This window comes from Fringilla coelebs (assembly GCF_963513975.1).
Source record: "Fringilla coelebs genome assembly, contig: SCAFFOLD_43, whole genome shotgun sequence".
Taxonomy (NCBI): Eukaryota; Metazoa; Chordata; class Aves; order Passeriformes; family Fringillidae; genus Fringilla; species Fringilla coelebs.
In genome coordinates this window covers 378,648-401,604 of record NW_028167212.1, presented here as the reverse complement: position 1 = coordinate 401,604, position 22,957 = coordinate 378,648, and the positions used below count along the sequence as shown (strand labels likewise).

The window sequence follows — 22,957 nt, the reverse complement described above, 5'->3', positions numbered from 1 at the left end:
GGGGACACGCCCATGGACAGGACAGAACAGGGGCCAGGGCAGACACCCCGCAGCCGTGCTCCATGCCCTGAGGCATCCCGGGGCTCTCCCTGCCTGGGGAGCGCAGGGCTGGCCTTGTATTCTCCAGCCTCTCCCCAGCCCCTCAGCTCGGGCTGCGCTCGCTCTTTGCCAGGGCCAGCCGTGGAGCGCATGCCAGAGCAGGAACGCACCCGCGGCCTCTTCCGCAGAACAGCGCAGGTACCTGCAGCCATGCCCAGCCGGGCTGGGCCTGTTGTCACTGCTCAGCCCAGCACCGTGCTTGGAGCACTCCATGCAACATCCCTTGCTTCTTGCCCTTCTGTTACAGATGGTTGGCAAATTCCTGAAGAGGCTGCGGGAGGAAGAGACCAGCGTCATGGGCACGGTGGTCAGAGCGTACCCTCCCATCTTCAAAACCAAGACCAGTGCTGCCCTGCTGGATATGCTTGTGGAGGAGGGTCCCTCCAGTCCAAAACAAGTAAGCAGCCTGTGGCCTGGCTTCCATCCTCCCAGCAATTGCTTGGCCTCCCAGGCCTCACCTGCTGCTCACTGTAAGCCTTGTGGCCATGGCAGTGGTGGCAAGGGAAGTACTTTTCTGGGGCAGCTGGGCACATGACTCCCTCTGACAGCTTTCCAAGTCTCCCCTGCCTTCCCCAGGTGCCCGCCATGGTGAGGTACATCCACCAGTGGCTCGCGGTCAATGAGTTTCCCGAGTACAACCTGTACAGGCCCCTTCTGGATCTGGCAGAGGCACAGCCCGCTGATGTGGTGATGGCTCTCCTGCGTGTGGCCCCATCATGTGACAGGTACAGGGCCCACGTGCCCACAAGGGCAGCCCATCACCCTGTACAGCCTGTCTCATGTGTCTGACAGACAGAGAATTCCAGGCCCCTCTGGCTCTTCCTTTGCCACCCCTGGCATGTCAGCCCCCAGAGTGCTGCCATGCTCCCTCCCTGCTCCTCAGGGGCCAGTCCCCACTGGGCTGGGCTGCCTGTGTGCTGAGGGGCAGTGGGCAGAGGCAGGGCTGGCAGTCAGCTCAGCCCCCTGCTGCCGCCCAGGCCACGGTGCTGTGTCCCAGACCCCCCTGAGACAGAGCTCTGACCCCATAGAGCTGCTACCACCATGTGGAAGAACATCATGTGCTCGTGCAGGACTGCAGAGCCAGCCATGCTCGTGCTTCTTGATGTGCTCAGCAGCTGGCCAGAGCACAGCACGTGCACCTCCGATGGGGACCACACGCCTGCCCTTGCCCTGGCTGTGAGTTTTTGCAACCGGCCTTTGCTCACCCCAAGCTCATCTCTCCGTCAAGTCTCCATCCTCCCTTCCCCGTGGCATCTCCCTGCCTCAGGCACTGGGCTGAAACCTGGCCTAGGGGCAGCTTCAGAGCCACCAGGCCCAGTGCTCCCCCTGCGTCTCTGCTGGCCTCGCCCTCCCACATTCGGGCCCTGCCACACGGACACCTCGGCACTGAGCTTGGGCTGCTCTGTCCTTTGCAGGCAACTGTGGTGATATGGAAGATCCTCCAGATGCCCTGTGTCCCACATGTAGTGACCGTGTATTTCCCCCGCCTCTTTGTGCATCTGCTGTTCCAAGTGCTCTTCAGCGCGTTGGATATGCCAGAGGCGGTCGATACCTTCTGGACGGGATGCCAGCAGCAACACGGCCTTGCCACTGACCCCAACAGGTGCTCCATGCCAGTCCTCTTGTCCCTGCCATGTGCCCAGGGCAGGAGCCAGTGCTCCCAGTGTGACCTGGGCTTTCCTCTGCACACAGCTTTGCAGAGCAGACCCTGAAGGCCCTGCTCTGCCGACTGCACTATGAGGATGTGGTGGTAGCAATGGAAGTCAAGCGTGGCTGGGACACGCTGCTCTGTGCTGACACCCACCACTGTGCTGTGGGCATGCTGGCCAGGTGAGACCCCCTGCTCCACGACTGCCCCGGCATCTGTGCCCTGTGCCTGGGGTGCCCCACACAGTCCCCGTGGTTGTGGGCCAGAGGGCTTTGTCACCAAGGGACGGCCAAGGAGACTGCAAAAGGCTGGGAGAGGAGCGTGCCCAAGAGCAGCCACTTCCCAGAGGGCCCGGCTCCCCCTTGCCGGGTGGTAGAGAAAGGCCCGACCTCTGTGAGTCAGTCCTGGGAGAGGTTGGCTCAGGGTTTTGCTTGCAATTTGCCCCTGCCAGAGAAATGCACCGTGCATCCGAAGCCTTGTGTTCCACGATTGCATTCTACCTGCTCGGGCTGCTCAGCAAAGACACTCCATCCCGAGATTTGGCTGCCATGGCGTTCCTTGTGGAGGTGAGCCTGAAGGCCGGCGCTGCCTCTCTGAGCTGCCTCCCGGCTCTCGGCCCTCTTGTGGCTGCAGCTGCCCAGGACGGTGCCCACGCCCTGTGCTGCTGCCTGGGCCCGGCCCTGCGCGTTTCCGGGCTCCTGCCGGCCGGGTCCCCTGTCACCGGCCTTGTGCCTTTCAGATCCTGGCGTGCCTGGACTTGAGTGAATGCCGTGACAGCGTCCTGGAGCTCATGTCCAAGCACCTGCAGAGCGAGGGCAGGGAGATGCGTCGCTTGGCACTCAGAGGCCTCCTGGTGCTCGGCACCAGTGTCTCGGTGAGAAGAGGGAAGCGGCTGGAGCCATGCTGCCAGCGTGGGGCTGGGGAAGGCAGTGGCTTGGGCTTGGCTGGCCTTTGGGCGCTGAGGCAGCTGCTCCCAGCATTCTTGCCCCAAGCTCCAGCTGCCCGAGTGCTCTGGCACAGGCCTTTGGCCTCTGGGCCCTGTGGCAGCAGGGTGGCATTTCACACACTTGTCTTCCACGTAGGCCATAAGAATGTGGAGCCTGCATGAAAGGCTCGTGGAGCTCCTGCAGGAAAATGACAGCGACATGCTCAGGATGACCATGGTCCTCCTCAGCGGTTTGTTCCTGTGCAGTGGCGCCCTGATAGCGAGCCCCCTGGCCCTGCAGCTGGCTGAGGCGCTCCTGCCGCTCTTTGACAACGTAAGGCTCTGTGCCTCCAGCCACGGCCACCTGCTGCTGCCCGCACACTTTGTGCCCTGTGCATTTTCAGGCCTGTGCCCAGGTGGGCGTGAAGCAGCCGATGCTGAGGTCTTTCTTCCTTCCCTTCATACAGGATGATAGCCAGGTGCAGTTGTGCTCCATGTTCGTCTTCCGAGAGATGCTGCAGCTTTTACCAGAAGGAGAAAGAAAGGCCCTGAAGTCACACGTGCACCAGAGCCTGCTCCCTCTCTCCTTCCACTGCCACGACGAGAACCAGCGTGTGGCAGAGGTGAGGACTCAGCGGCTGCTGCTGGCCCCCTGTCAGGGGGCTGGGCTGCTTCCTGCTCTGGCGCCTGGCGGGCTGCAGCCTCCTCCTGGCCTTGGTACAGGGACCTGTGCGGGTGCTGTGCCCTGAGCTGTGGTGCCATCTCCGTGTCTCTGCTGCTCTCCAGGCCTCCCGGGAAATGCTGCATTGTTCAGCCACATTCCTGCACAGGAAGGATCTCCAACACATGCTGCGGTTGGATCAGACCTGGATGTTCGGCGAGGGCCTGGTAAGGATGGCCCGCAAGCCCCAGCCTCAGGCTGGAGAAGCCCCCTGAGTGCGCTGCTCAGTGTGTGCAGCTGGCAGCTGCGCCCCTGCTCAGGGCTGCAGCCAGGGCCCCCAGCCCAGTGCCCCACACGCCGCTGCCTTCCCTGGGTCGTGTGGGCTCTGCTCCAGGCTCCTGCAGCACCGATGGAGCCTGGCCCAGCTGGGCTGCAGGGCGGCTCCCCGGGTAGCAGCCAGCCTGCTGCCCCCTCCAGAGCCCGATGCCAGCGGCTGTTGGCCGCCGGACAGAGCTCTGTGGGCAGGGGAGACCAGTGCTGGCCGCACGGAGCGCCCGGCCAAGGGGCTGAGCCTGCACCAAGTGCACCCTCCTGACGCTCTCTGCAGCTGGCAGAGGACAGGAGCAGAGCGGCCGAGCATGTGCGCCACGCCCTGCAGTACCTGGAGAGCCCACAGGAGTCCCTGCGACAGGCGGCCATCAGGTTCATCGGTGAGCCACCAGCCTGGGCTGACCTTCCCTTCCCTTCCCTTCCCTTCCCTTCCCTTCCCTTCCCTTCCCTTCCCTTCCCTTCCCTTCCCTTCCCTTCCCTTCCCTTCCCTTCCCTTCCCTTCCCTTCCCTTCCCTTCCCTTCCCTTCCCTTCCCTTCCCTTCCCTTCCCTTCCCTTCCCTTCCCTTCCCTTCCCTTCCCTTCCCTTCCCTTCCCTTCCCTGCCCTGCCCTGCCCTGCCCTGCCCTGCCCTGCCCTGCCCTGCCCTGCCCTGCCCTGCCCTGCCTTGGCCTGCTACAGCTCGGCCCCAGCCCCAGCCGCCGCCCCAGCGGCGCCATCCGTGCCCTGCCCTGGGGAGCCCCGCCTGCCCTCGGCGCTGCTGCCGCCCTCTGACAGCCGTGCCCTGGGGCGGCAGCGTGCGGCAAGGGCCCGGCCTGAGCCCAGCCGGGGCCAGGAGGGTCTGTGGCCCCAGGGCTGGCAGCGCCGCTGGCAGGGAGCTGTGCCGCTGGCGCCGTGACAGGCTCTGTGTTCTCAGGGATGGCCGGGCGGCACCTCAGGGGCCACAAGCGAGAGCTCCGGCACATCTGTCAGGGTGAGTGAGGGCACAGGGCTGCCGGCCCCCGCTGCCGGGGGGAGCTGCAATCCCTGCCCCGCTGCTGCCGAGGGCTCTGGTCCCTGTGTGGAGCAGGGCTGGCGTGGCTGGAACACACGTGCCGATTTCGGGCCCACGTGGGGCAATAGTGTCCGGCAGCTTTGGGCTGATCCCCTTGCTCCCTGCTCCCTCCTGGCCATGGCCAGAGCCGGCCGGCATGGCCCTGGCATGGGGGGTGTCTCCTCGGGTTCCCACAGATCCGCGATCTGACTGTGGCTCTGTTCCCCTCTCTTGCAGTCCTTGAAGACAAGGCAGAGGACACCAGCCCTTTCACCAGAAGCCTGGCTCTCGAAACAGCCTTTGTCCTCCGGGCTGTGGAGAGAGCTCAAGGCTCCATCCTGCAGAAGCTGCAAGATCGCTTTCTCAGGGCACGCAAAAAACGGCCTTGTCTCTGGGGCCACCACTGGCTGTGCTGCTGGAGCTCTGAGGAACACTGATTTGAGAGGCTCTCTGTCTGCTATGGCCATCTGAGCCAGGGGAGATTTTTCTTTTCTTTCAGATTGTTTTTTTTTCCTTCTTTTTAGTAGTAATTTAGGCAACAAATATAGAATGTGTTCTAATACCCTGACTCCCAGGAGCTTTCTTTGGTGCCCAGTGTCGGCAGGGCAGCGGGAAAGAAAGGGAAAATGGGTCCTTGTGCCAAGCAAGCTGCCCTGTGGGAGAGAGTGGGGGGCAGGAAGCTCCAAGGCATGCAGTGGGGAAGGGGAAATGGCCAGAAGGCCCTTGGCCTTTGATGGTTCTGCTGAAGCCTTTGTGCTGGCAACAAAGCAGCTGGGCAGGGGCCGGAGCTGTGGGGATCCCTGCCAGAGCAGTGCCTGGAGATGGCCACAAGCCCTCCTGCCCAGGCCTCTCCCTCTGGAGCTCCCTCGGGGCTGTGCCGCTGCCGGGCAGGTTGGTCGGGCTGGGGGAGACCCTGAGGGGAGCCTGAGGGGCGGCGGGAGGCCGTGAAGGGATGAGGTGCTGTGCAGGCCCTGATGGGACAAGGCAGGGGGAAGGCACGAGGGCCCTGTGGGAGAGAGTGGGGGGCAGGAGGCACCAAGGGGACAGGAGTGGCTAGGAACACAGGCTGGTGGGAGGCCCTGAGGAATTGGGTGTCAGAGGCCATCAGCAGCCCTGTCACGAACCGTCCTTATTGACGGATTTCGTGACGATTCGTTTCTATAGGATTTCTCAGTACAAAATACCAACATGGAAAAGGGGGTTTGCAGTAACTAACAAAACAGTGTATTTTATTGAATGATTACAGCAAAAATATGTGTGAGGGAAAAGAGGGAAAGCAGGGAAAGCATATGTAAAAGTAGGGGGGTAAAGAGAAAGAGGAGGCTATAGCTACCGCCCGTGGAAGCGACGGGGTCCTTCGGGGTCCAGCCGAAGTTCCATCAGTCGAGGAGTTGTTCCAAGCACAGGGAACATCTTTGAATTGGGCTAGCTAACCTGGGGGTTTTTATCCTCTGGAGAATTGTGAAAGAGGGGGGGGAAATAATGCAATAGTTTCAAATCAGCTGTGGGCAGAAGCCATTGTCTTCTTGGTCCAATAGTCCCAATAATCACTACCCGCAAGCAAACATCACAGTCTGTTCTGCTCCCCCCACCATTTTCCCCCAGGTTTCAGTCTCAATCCTTGGGAAGAAAAGGAGTTTTCTGTATGTGAGGGTTTCATGTCTCAGTCCTTGGAGAAGAGGCTTCTCCCATCTCAGTCAGTCGGTCAGTCACAGTGGTTGCAGAACAGATGAAGGGTCTTCTGTGGGGACCACCTAAAGGTTATTCCAGAAAATAGTCCATCCAAGCTGAGAGGTAGGGAAATTCCAAGGCTTGTTGTTGCAAAACGGGTCAAGGTGCTCCTTTGCACAATTACTGGGCAGGCTGGGAGTTATGTCTCAGCCTTGTAAGCTTGGCAGACTTTCATCAAACCCGGAAATCAAACAGGATCTTTCAGTGATCTCAGTTTCTGGTTTTTTTCAAGATGAAAATCATGAGACAAATGAGAGAAATTTTGGACAGACTATCACACGACCCAGTGGCTCATGGTTTTCTTCATTCAGGTTTCTGGAAATTCTCTGTAGTTTGTTTTCAGGCCTCACACATAGGTAGCATGCCTTGGAAAATGGAGGTAGTATAACAGGGGGGGAGAAAGAGAAAGGAAAAGGCGAAAAAGGAAAAAATAAAGAGAGAGAGAGAAAAAGAAGGAAAACAATTGTACAAATATAATTAGTATTGATTCAAACAACATTGTCACAAATATAATTAGTATTGATTCAAACAACATTGTCGCAAATGTAATTAGTATTGATTCAAACAATATTATTTCTCAAATAATCAAAACAAATAATAAACAATTAAAGCAAAAGCAATAAACAAAATCATAAACAAGTATCAATTTTAAAATAATCTTTCAAAATAATAATTTTTTCAAGATAATTCACTAACAATCAAAATAATTGTCACAAAATCATACAAGAAAAACTAATGATTATTCCAAAACACATGTCCTAATTTATATCTTTTTTGTGTCAACAGTCTTGGGATGTCTACATTATAAAGGACATCAGCCAAGTTGTGTGCATTGATTATAGATGTCAGCCTAGTTAACCGTCTCATCATCCTCCAATTCATTACAAATAGAACTGCTGTGCTCGGCATCTTTCTTCAATCTTTCCATGACACAGTGTATCTGTGTCATGTTGTGATGAACAGTCACCAGGGATTTTTGTCCATTTCTCTTAATCTTCTCCAGGTCTTGATGGAGCAGCAGTTGTCTCACCAAAGTGAGGTTCATCCCAATGGGAGTAGGCATCAGCTTGTGAATCAATGTGTAGTTAGATTGCAATAGGTAATGAGAGGTAACTGGAGCTTCATAAGAGAAATCACATCTTATGATCTTAGTAAAGTTACAAGCACAAAAATTGGAATGATTTTTAGCATTTACTATTACATCTTCTACAAATACAAAATCACAAGCAGTTCTAATTCATGCATATCTATTGCCTATGTATATCAGGACTGTTTCAGAAGCGTCATTAGGATGAATTTCAAAGTGACAGATATTTTGCTCTGTGTCTAAACAAATGTCTTGAGCTATGATTGCATTGCTTTCACAGATGAACCTTTGTTGTTCCCAAACAATACAAGATTCCAAATTCACAGTTTGCCATTTTTCCCCAATGCAGCGGGTCCATTCTCTATGCTCAGAAGGATAGAGAATAGTTCCGCCGTGGTTCAGCCCTAATTTAATAACAGGAAAAATCAAATGTCCAGAGGCATTGCGTATGGCTAACACAAGAGCTGTGGCTGTGTTTGAAATGGGGTCATAGCTAAAATTCACCAGGTTCCACCAGGATTGGAATTCTCTTTCAAAGTCAGTGGCACTGTCCCAGATTATTTTTTCGAGTTTCAGTGGGAAAAGTACCTTCTTCACCTTCTCTTATAATTGCGGCAGAAACTGACTTCATCCATAATTGAGCTTGGATGCAGCTGAGGGCCAAAGAGATATTGCTCTGTGTAGCATTTAGTGCGTCAATTACCAATTTGTGATCGTTTACATTTACTTTCTCCTAATTTGGCAAAATGTTGGATAGCAACCACTGATTCCTAAAGCCAATAAAAGCGACTGCAGTGGTTGCTGTAATTTGGTCAAATCTCTAGTTGTGACAGCCAATTTATTTAAGTTCAATTAATTTACATGTTACGTGTAATATCATCACCTGGTGTTACCATAAAGGGAAGGGAAAACATTATTTTTGTTGTCCAGAGCTGGTGTTATCATGGTTTATCAGGTCTTCATGTCCCTCGGAGTTCTTCTGTAAAAGTAAACACAACAGACTCTGCCACAAAGAGGCAAATAAAAAGTTAGAATGATGGAATTGTCAGAGAGGTTTTGAACACCAGTGGTACTTCCCCTACAGCAGGGGGGAGTCCACCAAAACCAGGTTATCCAGGGTAATGTGCTGGGTTCTTGAAATCATCTGGTCCCTGTAGTGAAGGGATTGTGCTTGGAGCTGTTGGGCAAAGAGCAGTGATTTTGGAACACCCATTTACCTCCCATCTATAGTAAGAGGTGTGAGAAGTCCATTTAATCCTTTCACTTTTTGCCCAATCCTGCACACCTTTGACAGTAAATTCAGAAACATTATCAGATTGAATTTCCTGTGGTTTTAGGAAAATTTCAAACCATCCCTGCATTGCTTTAACAGTATTATCTCTGGTAGCTCTTTTAAATCCATCAGCCCGGACCAACTCAAATATAAACATAGCATAGGACTCAGTGTTAATGCAAACAAGAAAATAATTCTGTTCCTCATGTTGGAAAATACTCCAGACAGTTAACAGTTCCTCAACCTGAGCACTGTCTTCTCCCTCTCTGTTAGCAGAAGTGGGGGAGAGAGGAGGGGTTGCTTTAATCACAGAGGCAGGCTTATTTTGGCTGCTCACCAAGCTCTCAGTTTCTTGGATCACCAGGTTTTCCTCCACCTCCCTGAGAACCAAGCCAACCACAAAGAACCCCCCTTCCCAGGTAGTGTACCTTTTCTCAGTATCTTTTAAACCACGGGAATAAAAACCAACAGGCTTTGTCAGACCCTCAGGACCCCGCTGCCATATATGAACAGATAGCTGTGAGGAGGCAAACTTCCACTCCACCTGAAAGGGATCTGTAGCATGTATAGGGTCCAGTGCTTGGTGAGCTGTTACTTCAAAAATCAACAATTGCAATACTTCCTTCTGGGAAGGAGTCCAATCCCATTTTATCTCTTTTCCCAGCAAGTCATGAAGGGGAACAAATGGGTCATTCTGGTTACTAAGAAGTTTATCTGGTCTTTCTATAGGAGACATAGCTACTATGGTCTTTTGAGGAAAAATTTCTGCAGGTTTAAGTGTTCCTGAAAACCCTTGAATTAAAGAGGTCATAATTTCATGCTTTACAGGTGACTGTATTGGTGACTCAAAACAAGGAATTAATTTATTTTCATGGATCATTTGCAGGCAGCCAGCTTTGTGAATGTTTTCCCGGAGTTGGCTGGGGGTACCAACCAAAGGGTCTCCCCTTTCCAAGGGGTTCAGCCTCTTTACCCAATAAGCTGTGTGCTGATTTAGGGACCATGGGATGCGTCTGTCTCCCATTGTCAAGAACACCCCATGTCCCCAGCACCTACCGGCTTCTTGTTCTGACAAAAGAATCTGATCTCCCCCGGTGAGAGACACTTGACATACGTATTCTGTTTCGGATTTGTGGGGGAGAAGCCTGTACTGCTTTGCAAGTTTTAATTCAGTAGCAGCGTACGGGATTTCTTTAGTGGTTATGTGTGGGTCAAGATCTTCATTATTGATATAGTTGCATTCTGTTTTAATTAGAGGTTTTATGCTATTGTAACAACAGTGTTTCCCACAATTTTTCATCAGAGCTAATTCTGTTTGAGGGCAATTTTGATTAATGTAAGGAGTTTCCTTCTCCTCTGCCTCTTTTGAGGAATCAGCATTATGTGATTTTTTAACATGTTCCTCTCTCAAGGCAGCCCATAATAACTTATTTTCATTTCTTTCTTCATCTAATTGTTTTTGCAAGATTTCAACTAGGTTTTGGAGGGAGTCTATGATAGCCTTTTCCTCACTTGTTCGCTTAAAGCGAGTTTCTATGGCTGCTGTGAGGCAAGCTCCCAAAACTGAGCAGAGGATAGTCTTCTTTTTGCCCAGTTTGAGTTTTGATTCATGTTGCAGAGAACATATTCTATCAATAACATTTTCTAAATTAAACCAATTGCAGTTTGCCCATTCTTCTTCTCCTCCTGGAGAAGGTGTGGCATTGTATTTAGCAAGCAGAGCATAAAATTCAGCTTTACCTTTTGCACTGAGATTTCCAGTCATTTTGTGAAGGGACCAAGACTACAACAGGGAATTAATTGCAAGGTCAAGTTATACAATCACACAGCCTTTCCTGCGTTCCCCTTCACTTCCCTGGGTAGTTGAAGAGACAAAATCTGTCTAGGAGGCCCTATTTGGTTACTTCAGGAGTGTCTCTTCCTTCCTAGACAGTGTACACTCACACACACACACACAGAACAATTTCTTTGTGAGGGAAACCAGAACTATGACAGGGAAACAACCACACAGCCCTTGCTGTGCTTCCCTCACTTCCCTGGGTAGGTGAAGGGACAGTTCTGCCTGGGAGGCCCTGTTTGGTTACGTCAAGTTGCCCCTTCCTTCCCAGACAGTCCAGGTACACACAAATACAACAGAAACAGTTTTCCCCCTTTTGCACCGAGAGATCTTTTGTGAAATTCCGGAGACAGAACCCTCAATTTGAGTATGGGAATTGCCCTTTTCTTAGGCGTGTGCAGTTTGCAGGAAATTCCAATCACACCCCTTGCAGAGTGAGACATCCTCTCTCATGATACAGACTGCACACCACCACCAAATCCCTCCGTCTACCAGAATCCTGTCCGTGACGCCAACTGATGTCACGATCCGTCCTTGCGAACGGATTTTGTGATGGTTCATGGGGCATCTCAGGGTGCAAAGAACAGACAGGGTACAAGGGGATTTGCAGTAATAATCAAAACAAATGCACTTTTATTGAAATATCCACAGCAAAAATGCGTTGGGTAAGGATTGGGGAAAAGGGAAAGATAAGGGAAAAAAAAGGGAGGAAAAGGAAAAGGGTATATAGCTACCAAATGCAGGAATGGCAAAGGTCCTTTGGTGTCCAGCCCATGAGGTTCACCAGTTCACATCCAGAGAGATCTTAGAGATGCAGCTTATCTGGACTCTAATTATACACTTTTTTGATGGGGGAAGGGAATGATTTTGAAACTGAATCTTTTGTATTGGGAAAAAAATGATATTTGGAAGAAGGATACACACAGTCCATATCTCAGTGGGTGAGAGCCATTGTTTTCGTGGTTGGTTGCTTGCACCTGCAACATCCATCTTGCTTTGGTCAGCTCACCTCCCCCCGTGCACCTTTCCCGTGCTGGGGGCTTCAGTCCCAGTCCTTGGAAAGTGTGGAAGAGGCCTTTTCACATGGGGATTTCATGTCTTGGCTTTTTCTCTGGTGAAGTGGCTTCCTACATCTCAGTTTGTCTGTCACAGTGGGTGCAAACGGACAAGAGGAGTCTTCTTCGAGGGACCACTCCTAAAACTCAGGAAAACTCCAGCCAGGCCAAGAATTGGGAGAGGAAAAATCCCAGAGCTATTGCTGCAAAAAGGTCGGAATGTCCTTTTTCCTTCTCCTGGAGCACAGTGTAGCATGCAGTAAAATACACACACCTGTGGCAATAGTAGCTTAACAAGGCTCTCAGGTCATCAAGCTCTCTTGGCTTACAAAGCCAGAGGCCTGTGGACAGGGGGATCTTCAGTGGTCCCTCAATGACAGCTGTGAGGCAGATGAGGGATATTTCAGACAGACTCTCACGGGGTGGGGGGACAATGGGAAAGGGGTGGGACAGGGAGCACAGGGGAGCTGGGACCCACTGAGGGTCCCCCAGGTCACCCCAGGACCCCCAAGCCCTGTCCCAGCCCCCCCAGTTCCCTCCACAGCCCCAGCTGAGGGGGGGCTCAGCCCAGGACCTGCCGGCCTTCGGGGCTCCCCCAAGGGCAGTGAACGGGAGAGTTCCTGGTTCGGAGAGGCCCCAGCAGAGGAGAGGATCTTGTCCCTCCTCAAGGGACTTTAGGGGTCTTCAGGCCTCTTTGAACAGTTTTCCCTTTTTAGGGTTTTTTGGGGATCCCACCACTCCAAGGATGTTTTTTCCTCCCCATTTTTGGGTGTTTGTGCGCCCTCAGCCCCACAAGCCCCTTTTAAGGGGGGATCATGACGGCTTTTAGTGACATTTTTAGGGGTCCCCTACTCCGAGCTCCTGTAGGGGATGTTTTGCCCCCCCAGGGTGGATTTTTGGGGCTCTGTCTACCATTGCCGCTTTAAGGCCTCCCAGCATGGTCGGGTCCCACTCTAACTCTCCTTAAAAGGGCAACACCACTCCCACCGATTCCAGCAGCGGAGCCCGGGGGGGGGGCTGGGGGTCCCGGGAGGGTTTGGGGGACCTGGGTGGGGGTAAGTGGGGGAGGCTGATGATGGTGATGGAGACTCTGTGCTGGGTATGAACATTCATGAGGGGTTCTCGGGAAGGTTTTGTGAATCCTGGGAGTTTTTTGGGGTCACAGAGGCTTTTTGGGAGTTCCTGAGGGAAGTTTTCAGGGGTCCCGATGGGGGAATTTGGATAATCCCGGGGGTGGAAATGGGGGTCCCAAGGCTGTTTTGGGATACCTGCCGGTGACCAAGATGGGACCCTGTGCTGGGTATGAACCTTCTCACTGTGCACGAGCAGTGTCAGTGTGTTCAGGGAGATTCTGGGGGGCCCGGGGGGTCACCCCAAATCCCATGGGACCCCAAATGCTAAGGGACCCCCCCAATCTCCCCTCTGTGCTGAATTTGCTGCAGGCAGGGGGGCACCAGCACTCAGCCCCCACCCCTCACCATCATAGGGGGGCTGTGGAGGAAATCTGGGGGTGCACAGACAGGTTGAGGGGGCCCCCAAAGTCCTGGGAATGTGGGAACAAAAGGGAACTCCCAGGAGCCCCCAGTGGGGGCTTAGGGGGGACCCAGAAAGAGTTTGGGGGGGGGGGGGGGTGGGCTTAACTGTGTCACTATAGTCAGGAAAGGGGACTCCAAGAGTCCCCGGTGTCCCCATTCCCAGGAAAAGCTGGGAAAACCTGGGATGGCTGGGAATAGGGGTCCGGGTGTCCTCGGTGTTGAGGAAAGGAGGGGCTAGGGGCTGGGAAAGGCAGGAATAGAGGTCCAGGGGGTCTCTGGGTGAAGGAAAAGGGGCTCTGGGGGCTGGGAGGGGCGGGATGGCCGGGAAGGGGGTGCAGGGGTTGTTTGTGCAGGATGAGGGGGTGCAGGGTGGATCCCCTGCCCGGGAATGGGGGTGCGGGGGGATGGTGGCGCCCAGGAATGGGGGTTCAGGGGCCCCCCGGTGCTCCGGGATGGGTGATCAAAGAGTCCCGGTGCCGGGGCTCCCCCCTCACCTCTCGCCGCCCCCCTCAGGGCCCCAGGAGCGCCCAGAGCCCCAGCACTGGAGCCATCGCGCTGCTCCTCCTCGCTCCCAGTGCGATCCCAGTATGATCCCAGTAGGACTCAGTCAGCCAGGAGCTGCTCCCAGTATGATCCCAGTACAGCCCAGTCACTCCCACTCCTGGCATCCCCCCTAGCCCTCTCTGCCTTCCGACCTGTCCCGGCTCCATCCCCGCCCCTCCCGCGGGCTGCGAGGGCTCCGGCAGCGGGGGAGGAGGAGGAGGAGGAGGAGGGGGGAGGAAGAGGCGGAGCGGCAGCAGGAAGCAGCGGGAGGACGGGACGGGGAACCACGTGGCTCCGGCGCTGCCTGAACTCGCAGCACCCCGGGAGCATCGCCCCCCATCCCGCAGGTGCCGGGGAGGGGGAGCTCGCCCCAAATATCCCGGGGGTGCCTGGGCTTGGGGTTTTTTGGGGGGATGTTTGGAGCTGGCAGGGCTGCAAAGCCGAGCCTCAGATGGCCCTCGGGGGGACATCAGGGGGTCCCCGGGAGGTGTTTTTGGGGGTCCCGGTGTGGGTGGCAGCAGAGCCCCAGCAGGGGGCGGGGGGATGCGGGTCCCCCCGCGGTGGGGGTTGGGCTTCCCGGCCGGGCCCTCCGAGCTCTGCCGGGGCCCTGGGGGGACCGGGCAGGAGCGGTGGCACCGGCAGGGGGACACCGGGTTTTGGGAGCCCCGGGAGAGCCGCAGCTTCCCTGAGCAGAAGCCCAGAGAGAGGAGAGCCCCAGAAGGGCAAAGTGGGGACCCCGAGAGGGGGGGACCCCTGGGATTGCTGGGACCCCGGCAGTGGGGGGTTCTGGGGGCTGGAGGGGTGGGATGGCCGGGAAAGGGGCTCAGGGGTGCCAGTGCCAGCAGTGGCTGCTCCCAGTATGAGCCCAGTCACTCCCAGTATGAGCCTGGTCACTTCCACTCACTCTCTGCAGGATCCCTGTCGCTCCCAGTCTCTCCCAGCAGGTCCCCAGTCACTCCCACTTGTCCCCAGCCTGTTCCCAGTTTCCTGAACACATTCCCTGTTGCTCCCATTTTGGTCCTACTCACCACCCATATGGTCTCAGACACTTCCAGGATATCCCAGTTCCCCTGATCATTCTGGTAGTCATTGCCAGGCACTCCCAGTTACCTCAGGGTGGTTCACTTGCCCCCAGTTTTCTCCCAGTTGCTCCCAGTTCCTCTAATTATGACCCCAGTTGGTTCCCAGCATGGGCCTGGTAGCTCCCAGTAATTCCCAGTCAGGGTGCAATCACACCCACTTTGATCCCAGTCTGATTGTATCCACTCCCAGTCTAATCCCAGTAACTCCCAGTCTGATGCTAGTAGCCCCCAGTGTGATCCCAGTCGCTCCCTTTCAATCCCAGTATGATCCCAGTAAGCTCCAGTTTGATCCCAGTCACATGTCAGCCTCTCCCAGTGTGGTCCCAGTATAATCCCAGTTGCTTCCAGTCTCTCCCAGTATGGTCCCAGCTGCCTTCAGCATGGTTCCAATTGCTTCCTAGATCAACCCAGTCACTCCCAGTATGATGCAATTTGCTCCCAGCGTGCTCCCAGTTGCTCCCAGTCATGCCCAGTATGGGGGATGATGTGCAGGGTGTGTTCCCAGTCGCTCTCAGATCCCCCCAGTATTAGTCCAGTCCCTCCCAGTATGATCCAAAGATGAGCCCAGTGAGCTCCCAGTCCCTGCCAGTATGAACCAGTTGTGCTCCACATGGTTCCAGTTGCTCCCTTTCACCCTCCCTTTTGTTCCAGTCCCTCCCAGTATCTCCCAGTGTAGCCCAGTTCCCTCCAGCATGTTCCCAGTCCCTCCCAGTTCCTTCCAGTCTGATCCCATTTGCTCCCAAGCACTCCCAGTCAGCCTCAGTGTAGTGGCACTCAGTGCCAGGATGATCCCAGTCATTCCAGTATGATCCCAGTTGATCCCAGTATAAGCCCAGTTGTTTCCAGTCACCCCCAGCATGTTCCCAGTCCCTCCCAGTCACTCCCAGTTGGGTTTTTGGGGAGATGTTTGCAAAATGAAGCAGTCCAAGGCTGAGCTGAAAAGGCCCCTTGGGGGGACACTGGGGGTGCCGGTGGTGGCTGCCGGCAGAGGCAGCCTGGAGGAGCAGAGCCCTGTGTCCCCCAGGAGCCCAAAGTGGGGAGCCCAGAGAGGGGGGAGCGCCGCCATGGGCGGGACCCTCAAGAGCCTGGAGAGGGGCAGGGGGGACTCCTTGGAGCCCCTGCAGCCCAGTGCAGAGAATGAGGGGAGAAGGGACCCGGGAGACCAAACAGCCCCAGCATCCCGAAATGGGGAGAGCGCAGAGGGGGGAGCTTTTGGGATTGCTGGGACTGCCAGCAGCCTGGGAAGGGCAGGCACTGAGGAGAAGGGAGACCCCCAATCCGAGGGTGACCCCCAGCAGCTGGGACAGGGGGAGATCCCCCAAACAACAGAGGGGAGGGACCAGGGATGGGGAACTCCTGGGACACTTTTTCAGGGTGGAATCTTGGTGTTTGGGAGGTTTTTCTGTAGCCCATATGGCCAGTGACTTGTAGAGATGGACTTGGGTAGAGGGACTTTCAAACTTAATGTGCTCATCCCTTGTTTTCCCCAAACTAGGATTTCCCATTCCCAAACTCTGGGAGGCTGTGAGGAAGAGGAAGATGCCCCGGGACACTGAGACAGGTGAGGAGGAAGTCAGTGCCCCGTTCCCCTCTGTGCTGCTCCATCTCCCAGCCCAGCACAGCCCCGGCTGCAGGACAGCCCTGGGGGATCTCCTTCCCCTTGCCTGTGGCACTGAGGCAAATCCCATCCTGTCCTTGTCCTTCCTCCCCCAGAGCAGGAGCTGAGCATGGAGAGCAGGGAGGACAAATCCCCACAGCAGAACCTGGTGGAAGGGGCCATTTTGAGTGGCTCCACAGCGCAGGAACCCAACAGGGAGGAAAAGCCCCGGAGATCCCGCACGAGGAGGGGCTGCAAACGCAGATCACGGGGATCTGAGGGGGAAAGACCCACCTGGGCCGGGAAGGCAGCCGGAGATCGAGCCAGAGCTCGGAGCTGGTGCTCCATGAGCAGCTCTGTGATGGGGAGAAGCCCCACACATGCGTGGAGTGTGGGAAGAGCTTCAGGTGGAGCTCCCAGCTGATTGTGCACCAGAGGACCCACACTGGGGAACGGCCCTATGAGTGTGATCAGTGCAGGAAGAGGTTTTCGAGCAGCTCCAGTCTCCTGCAGCACCAGCGCACGCACACAGAGGAGAGGCCCTTCCGCTGCCCCGACTGCGGGCAGGGCTTCAGGCAGAAGTCCCATCTTGTCAGGCACCGGCGCATTCACACTCGGGAGAGGCCCCACGAGTGTGGGGAGTGTGGGATGAGCTTCAGCCGGAGCTCCCACCTGATCAGGCACCAAAGGACCCACACTGGGGAACGGCCCCACAAGTGTGGAGAATGTGGGAAGAGCTTCAGGAAGCGTTCCAACCTGATCTGCCACCAAAAGATCCACACTGGGGAGAGGCCCTATGAGTGTGATAAATGCAGGAAGAGGTTTCAGACCCGCTCAGATCTCTTCAAGCACTATCGCATTCACACAGAGGAGAGGCCCTTCCAATGCCCCAACTGTGGGAAGGGATTCAGGGAGAACTCCAGCCTCGTCAGGCACCGGCGCATCCACACTGGGGAGAGGCCCTACGAGTGTGACGAGTGTGGGAAGAGCTTCTCCTGCAGCTCTTACTTGACCCGACACCAACGGAGGCACCGGTGAGGGAAGCGCTGCGAGTGCCCTGAGTGTGGGAAGAGCTTCGTGCGCTGCTCCAGCTCCATCCCCCACTGAAGGAGCCACTTTGGCCACAGCCCTGGTGCCCCACATTCCCTGTGATCCATGTTGGGAACACACCTGCCTGCTTCTCCTTTTGGTTTGGCCTTAATTTTCTTGTGCCTCCTCTTCATCCCTTAAAATCTGCCAAAACAGGGTTAAATGAAGGAATTTGATCCAAAATGTCTAACATCCCACCATTTCACCGGTGTTTGAGGGGGAATTTAGGATTTGGGAACACATTCTGTGTGGACTGTCCCTGTTGCTAAGAGGCAGGAATTTGATCTCACCCTTCTTGCGTTTCTAAGAACTCCTCCCCTGACCCAAACCCCAACCCCACCCCTGGGATACCCTATAAAAACCCCACGGCCCTGCCTTTGCCCTGTCTTTTGGGGGTCAGAAATGGATTCTGGAGCTTTCTGACACCAAGCACCGTCTCATTTGTCCCTGGCACCAGCAGCTGCCGCCTCCCTGGACACCATGAACTCAGCTGCAGCAATTTTGGAGGATTTGTGTGTTCTGGAAGGATTTTGGGCCATCCATTCGATCTCTTTGCACTCCAAAAGCCAAGAGGGATGGATCTGTCACCTCAAAACCACTCCAATCCCACTGTAGAAAACTGAATTTTTGCCCATCAAGGTGCCATAGCAGCTCAAATTGCTTGTTCCCTCCTCAAAAATTCTCAATCCCAGGCCAAACTCACTCCATTCCACAGCTGCCAGTGAGAAGGGGTTGGGAAGGGATTGGGAGAAGTGGGATCCCAATTTGGAGCGGTGGGATGGGGATTGTTTGGGGCTGGGTGGGTGTATTTGATAGCACATAAAACTTTGAGAGTTACTGATTTCTGTTCTTTTTATTTTCAGTCAGTTCTGTTTGCAGAGTGCTGCCTTCTCATCTGAATGAATTCCTTAAAACTCCCATTTTTTGAATAATCTACCCCAAACAATCCGAAAACCAATATCCAAATAAGACCACTCACGCACAGTTAAATTAAAATAATTTTAATATTTTTCGAGTACCTAAGGATATTATTAAAGTTTAATTGTTTGGATAAAATGTATGAGAAATTATAGTGGTGTTTGGCTTTGTGTTTAGTACATCCCCCTCCTTCCTGCTCTCCTGCCCCTTCCCCATCGTTCCCCTAATCCCCAATCCCCTCCCCTGTGCTTGGTTTGGGGGTTCCCAGCCCCTCCTGCTCCCTTTGGGGGTCCCGACCCCCCTTTGGTTGAATTTGGGGACCCCGCCCCCTTCTCACCGCACCCCCCGCTCCACCCGCGGCCGGGGGGGCTCCCAGCACCCCCAGTGCCACCAGTGCGGCCCCAGCTGCCCCCGCACGCCCCATCCCCTTCCCCAGGGTCACCTCCCCCCTCCCCAAATTCCGCTCCTGCACACTGATTAGTCATCAGCGACAAACGCTCTGATTGGCTGGAAATGGCCCTACGCAGTCTCTGATTGGCTAGTGCTGTGAGAGGGGCTGGGTTCTCCCCGCCAACTGATGAGTCAGAGCAGAGCCAGGCGCTGATTCGCTGAAAATTGCCCGGCAGGGCCAGAGCACCAAGGCAATTGGATCGTCATCAGCGCGACACGCTCTGATTGGCTAGGATCTTTTTTGGGGTGGGGACGGGAGAAACTGGGGTCCCCCAGGAGCCCCTCAGGTTTGGGGCTTTCAATCCCCCCTCGGCCCTCGGGGTAGCCCTGGGGCCACCCGAACACCCCCAAAATGGGGAGGGTCCTCAGGGCCCTTTGGAACCCCCAGGAAAGGGCGGGAAGCGGCAGAAGCCACCCCAAAAAGGGATTGAAGGGTCCGGCCTGGGAATGGGGGAGGCTCTGGGGATGGCTCCAGTCCGGACTGGTGCGGGCTGGGATTGAGGGAGGGTCTGATCAGCGGCTGGGGAGGGGCTGGGACTGGAGATGGGTCCAGGATTATGGGGATGGGTCCGGGATTGTGGGGATGGGTCCACTGCAGGACTGGGGCGGGGTCTCTCCCTGCGATTGGGTCCAGGACTGCATCAGGGTCTCTCCTTGATCCCATTCCCGATCCCGTTCCCAATCCCAATCCCATTCCTATTCCTGTTTTCAATCCTGATCCCGCCACTGTTTCCAGGGAACGGCTCCGATCCCAAGCCTAACCCCAAATCCTGGGGTCAAACACCCCAAATCCTGGGGTCAACTCCCCCTGATTCCAAATCCTTGGGGTTGAAACACTGGCAGGGGGGTGGGGGGTGGGAGGTTGAAACACCCCCAAACCCAAACTCTGGGATCTCCACCTCCCCTCCCACCTGCCCCAAACCCTCAAACTCCAAATTGTTTGATCAAACCCCACAAATCCCAGATCCTGGGGTGTCAAACACTCCCCAATTTCAAAAAATGTGCATTAAATCCCCCTGACCCCAAATCCTGGAGTTTGAAATATTTGGTGTGCTTAACACCCCCAGTTCCTGAAGTCTGGGGTGAAACACCCCCCCAGTCCCAAATCCTAAGGTGTCAAACACCCCCAGACCCTAAAGTTTGGGATCGAGACTCCCCCAATCCCCCACCCCTCCCAAACCCACTCCAGGCCTGGGGGACACAGTGGGGCTTGTTTGGGGTTATTTGGGGATATTTGGGGTTTATTTGAGGCAGCTCCAGGTGCAGAGAGACCCTGGGTACAGTGCTGGGGAAAAAAAGGGGGATTGGTGTGGGAATTGGGGGATTCAGGATGGGGAAAGTTCGATTTTTTTGGATTTTAGGGTATTTTAGGCTTTTTTTGGTGGGGTTTGGGGGTGTTTTGGAGGGGTTTGGGGTGTTGTGGGTCCCTTTTTGGTGAAGGAGATCTTCCTGGTGCTGCTCTGGGTGATCCTGGAGCCCTGCAGGGCCTCGCGGGCGGCGCCCGCCTGCACCTCGGTGTCCAACCGCACCCAGGCGATGTCGCAGCGCCCGGCACCAAGGCAGCTCCTGGAACCCCGGGAACCTGGGATGGGAACGGGGCCAGGAGAGCCCCAGACACCCAGGAACGATCCCCAGACACCCGGGAATGTTCCCCAGACACCTGGGAATGTTCCCCCCCAAATTCCAAAATGCTCCTTGTTGAGTAACAGTTCCCATAAAAAAGTCCAGAAATGTTCTGTAAAAGAAATCCTGAAACATTCCTCCAAAAATCCAGAAATGTTCCTGCAAAAAATTCTGGAACATTCCCAAAAAATTAGGAACTTTCCCCAGAAAATCTAGAAATATTCCTTCTCAAAAAATCTAAAACCAACCTAGTTCCCCATCCAGAAACATTCCACAAAACTATAGAAATGTTCCCAAAAAGCAAGATATTTACCCTCCCCACCAAAAAAAGCATAAAACATTGCTCCAAAAATCCCAACATTCCCCCTCAAAAAAAACCCCAGAATTTCGCCAAAAATCCAGAACTCTCCACCCCAATTCAGAAATTCCCCTCTAGAAAATCCAGAAATTCATCCTCCCAAAAATCCAGAAATTTCCTGCCAAAAATCAAGAAATTCCCTCTCAAACCCTGAAAATTCACCCTCAAAACTCCAGACATTCCCCCCGAAATCCCGATACTTTCCCCAAACAATCCAGCCTCAAGCCCCCCTCACCCCTCTCACCCCCCAAGCCCCACAATCCCCCAATGCCCAAAGGCCGCCCGGAATCCCCAGTATCCCCGGGATGCCAGGATTGCCTCAGATCTCCCTGGGGGCAGAGCATGGAGAGCATCAGCTCCTGGGGCTCCTCAGGAGCTGGGGCAGGAACAGGATGTGCTTCGGGGCTTTGCCCACAGCTGGGCAAACGGGAGAAAAACCCCAACATCAGCAACAGATCTGCCCCAAATCTGCCCCAAGCAGGCCCCAAATCTGCCCAAAGTCACTCTGGATACACACCAAACCATCTGCCCAAAATCCCACCAAAATCCTCCATGCTGTGACCCAGTGCTGCCTCATCATTTGTAAGGATTTTTCACAGTTCCAAGAAATGATATCTCAGCTCTGGGGGAAGCCTCCTCTAACCTGATGGTGTTGTGCCATCTCCTCAAGGAATCAGCTGCAGTCCCAATTATTATTACAGAACCACTCCAACAGTTTGCTGGGTTTAAAGCATCTCTGTGCTGAGGGAATTTTGGAGGAGACAGCTCTTGGATGGTTCATTAGTCTGTCACCCCCAGACCTTCACTCCTAAGTGCCATTCTCAAGAGCCTTGTTTTAAATTCCATTTAGGGAATTCTATCCCACTTAGAGCTTGGGTGGTGGCCAGGCCTCAGCTCTGCCTGGACTGGAATTTGCCAACAGACTCAGATATTTTCTGCATCAAAACTAGATCTGAGTTGCTTTGACTTGGCAATCTGACCCTCTAGACATGACAGTTGGACTATTTTAAAAGCGACCTTGAGAATTATGATCTGGAAATAATTATCCAAGTCCCCCCTGAATGGAGGTTTGTCAGCTGTGTGCAGACTCTGGGATGATGGTACATTATTTCAGAGATTGCTATTTACCTAATTCCACCTATGTTGTTAGCTTTGTCTGCTATTTGAAATATTCCTGATTGTTGTATCCAAATTATTCCTAATTGCTGTAAGGTTCTTATCCACTGCATGTATTGTTTTACTATGATGTTGCTTCATACTCCTAACAAAAGACATGCATCTCATTCTTAAAAAACAAAAAAGAAGAGGAATGAATGCCTTAAGAACGTTCACAAAATGCAAAATGTACATGAGAAATTTGGATGACTAATCATTCTGAATGATGCAATATTTACATGAGAAATTTGGAAAAAAGATCATCACCTCTAAATCCCAACTGAGTGTACCACAGTGAAGCCCAAATGATTCTTTACCTTCAGGAGAAGATGTGCCTGTGTTTTATCATCAGCAGCTCAAAGCAGTCACCTCTTCATTCCATCAGACACTGATCAGCTCTGAAAAAACGAGGTCCAGTGGAAAGAGAAATAACCTCATCACCTTGCAGCCTCTGTGGCCAGAGCAGGAGCAGGAGGAGGACTGCCAAGACATGGCTGTGTCTGGAAACTGACCGAGGCAATTTGCCAACAAAAGCCTCAGGGCATCCTCATGGTACAGTGCTCCTACTGCCCTTCCTCAGTTATTCCCTGTTCCAGCTCCCAGGAGGACATTCAGGGATGGCAAAGATCAACATTTCCAGCTAATAGACTTTCTCACACTTCTCAGCTAATTGGAAACAATGGTCATTTCTTTCCATTTCCCCAAGAGACATTGGACATTATTCTTCTGTTTTCTCATGCTGCAAAACCCTGTGTCAATGACTTGATGGAATTTGTTAAGTTTTGTTGATTGTAATTGCTCTTTTATCTATCTTATCCCATATCTAATAGATAACCAGTGAGAACCTTGATGAGATAATACCCTCACAAGAGTGAGCAGTTTCAACATCAGAACATAGGAGCCTTTTTTAAATGAACAAAAAGGGGGAGATG

The 22,957-nt window shown here is 54.0% G+C and overlaps 1 protein-coding gene across 1 annotated transcript in view; it reads left to right on the top strand.

Annotated features, from left to right (window-relative positions):
• Positions 1-14,000: 14,000 nt before the first annotated feature.
• The window catches only part of LOC311166146 (uncharacterized protein), a 162,243-nt gene continuing 153,286 nt past the window's right edge, over positions 14,001-22,957 (top strand). The window contains exon 1 of the mRNA XM_084227621.1: positions 14,001-14,100. The gene's annotated coding sequence lies outside the window, so the exon portion shown is untranslated. The remainder of the gene's footprint in view (positions 14,101-22,957) is intronic.